General features: G+C 36.2%; 1 protein-coding gene across 2 annotated transcripts in view; it reads left to right on the top strand.

Moving 5' to 3' along the window:
• LOC127421819 (mitogen-activated protein kinase kinase kinase kinase 5-like) overlaps window positions 1-2,500 on the top strand; it is a 44,508-nt gene that overhangs the window by 27,120 nt on the left and 14,888 nt on the right. The window lies entirely within an intron of this gene.

The raw sequence follows: 2,500 nt of genomic DNA, 5'->3' as shown, positions 1-2,500 counted from the left end.
TGTGAGTGAGGTTTAGGGAGGTGAGTGTAACAGGATCCAGCTGGTATGTGATAGCTGTGCGGTATTTGTAATCCCTCACTCCCCTCGCCTCAAGAGGCGTAGTAGCGACTGAGAATAGGGGCTGTATCCTTTAGCCTCCTCGTTAGTGCACCCGTCTCCCATGCTGGTTCGAATCCTGTTCGGAGCAGGACGAACAGGACCAGTTACATATTGTACTTACATTTAAAGTACCTGCATTTAATTACATCTGTAGGTACACTGTTAACCTTAACCCTTTAAGCTCTGAAGGTGTTTTTAAAGATTTCCTGTTTCAGTGACATACCCAAAATTAAAGGCTTATAACTCGACAAAAAAACAAAATACAAGGAGTCTCAAGTGTTTGGTAACATTGTAAAGAAAACTTCAGTTTTTTTAATGATATCCACAATATTCTCAGCGAGTGCACTGTATTTCACAAGGTGCGCAGAATTACCGGTTGGCTTGCGGAAGTGCGATTGGTTGGCGTTTTTTTGTGTAGCTGGTCTCTGCTTGCTTGAGTGTCATGCGGTTTGATTCTTGCTTTTTAAATGTTGTAAGATGTCTTTAAAATTTCCCGGACAATGTGTGCAGTTAATGGTTATCCTAATAACCAAGCGAAACTAAAGTGTATCTAAAACAGCAATGTTATAATCAGAAACCACTCGCAAAGCAACGCGCTCCAGTCCCAGATGCTGCTGCTTCTTCCATCGGCTGCCTACAGAAGGATTGACTTAGAAACATCTGTTTGAAAAAGCTTGGAATAATTTGTTTGTGTACGCTTTTCACTTTATTGGCAAGAAGTCAACAGCAGGGATTACTTATATTATCCACCGTTACGGTCCGGCTGCGATAGACGTCCAGAAATGGAGCACAATTAATTACATATAAACGATAGCATTATTGTGGTAACAGGTGTGTGTACATGTGCTGAAAGTTCATAAGAAACTTTGAGAGTTTGTTCATTTCTATTCAGAGTTTGCCTTTGTGAATGCTTCACATGCTTTGAAATGGCATTATTACTGAGTATAAAAAGGAACTGTGTTTTTCCTGTCTGTGAGTTGTGACGATGTTTTCAACTGTTTTCATGCTGTGATGCTAAATTGATCAATTCTACAGTGAAAGACTATAATTATTAGATGAGACATGTACAGTAGTGAGATGTTTTATCACATTTGAAATGAACTGTATTCTGATTTTTCTCTTTCCTGCATTTTTCCTGCCTGCAGTTCACTTTCTTTTGAGTGTCTTTGCAGAATGTGCATGTCTTCTCTTCAGGGGAAATGGTGATTTGGAAAACAGTGTGGACATTAATTCAGTATCAATTACATTTATTGGTACGGTGCTTTTAATAATACATACTGTTTTATAGTTGCTTTATAGAGAACATTAAACTTTTATATACAATGTTTATAATGTATGTCCAAATAAATATGTATATTTGTATTGCATGTAGTTCTTTTTGTAAGGTACAGTTTATTGTGTAGCTGCTAAGACATCGTTATTTCCTACACAAGAACAATAAATTCAAAATTCAATCTATCAACTAGATCAGTTGTTCAGTCAGCACTAAAACATTTGATGTAGGTTATAGGATTTAGATACGGAGATTATGCGTGTAAACTAACAATTTTAAAGCTAGACTGATCTTACGACACATTCATCTCCTGCAAAATAATTGTATTTTATCAGAAAAATGGCAGCATGACAGTATCATCGCTTGAGTTCTGTAATACACGTGCATCCTGCTGTCTAGACCTCCCCTGTATCTGCAGTAAGCACATAATCTCGGTTCAACAAACTCTGACTAAACTCAATATATGCTTTAAAATAAATAAAATGAAGTACATGATATAACGATTGTTTACGCTTAACCAGAAGTTCCACTCACATCGCCCGCAAAGCATCATGGGACTCAGGAATATTGTGAATAGATTATGATAAATTCTGAGACTCTCAGCTTAAGAAACTGCTGGAAAATCACACAAAAAATTTAGCCAAAAATTTACCTTTTTTCTTATTTGATATTATATATCTCTGGGTGTAAATAAGGTGGCTCAAAAAAACTGTTTTGTTTTGTTCCCAATCATGTCAGCTGTATCTGAGAAATATTTTGTGTTGAAACGACAGAGCAATCAAAAATTATAGCATTACAAAAATAATTTATTAAAGTGTACAAAAGCCTCTCCAAACAAATAAAACATAATAATTGTACATAAGAACTAATTACACATGCAAACACAACAATGAATAAAGGTTTGCATAGCATGCAGACATGATTTTAGTAATGAGATTTCACAGAATGAGTTTCATTCTGTGTCATTTGAGTCATCATTGAGTCTGTGTCATGTATTTGGCGCCATCTCCTGGTGGTCATATGTAACTTTGTGCTTCATGTGGATTATCTAATGATCTCTGCATCTGATTATCTTGTGTGTGGACTCGTTTGAAAGATAATCACCTCCTCTAAGTAATGATATGTGAG

The sequence above is a fragment of the Myxocyprinus asiaticus genome, chromosome 31, assembly GCF_019703515.2.
Source record: "Myxocyprinus asiaticus isolate MX2 ecotype Aquarium Trade chromosome 31, UBuf_Myxa_2, whole genome shotgun sequence".
In the NCBI taxonomy this organism is placed as follows: domain Eukaryota; kingdom Metazoa; phylum Chordata; class Actinopteri; order Cypriniformes; family Catostomidae; genus Myxocyprinus; species Myxocyprinus asiaticus.
This window is presented reverse-complemented; position numbering and strand designations above follow the sequence as displayed.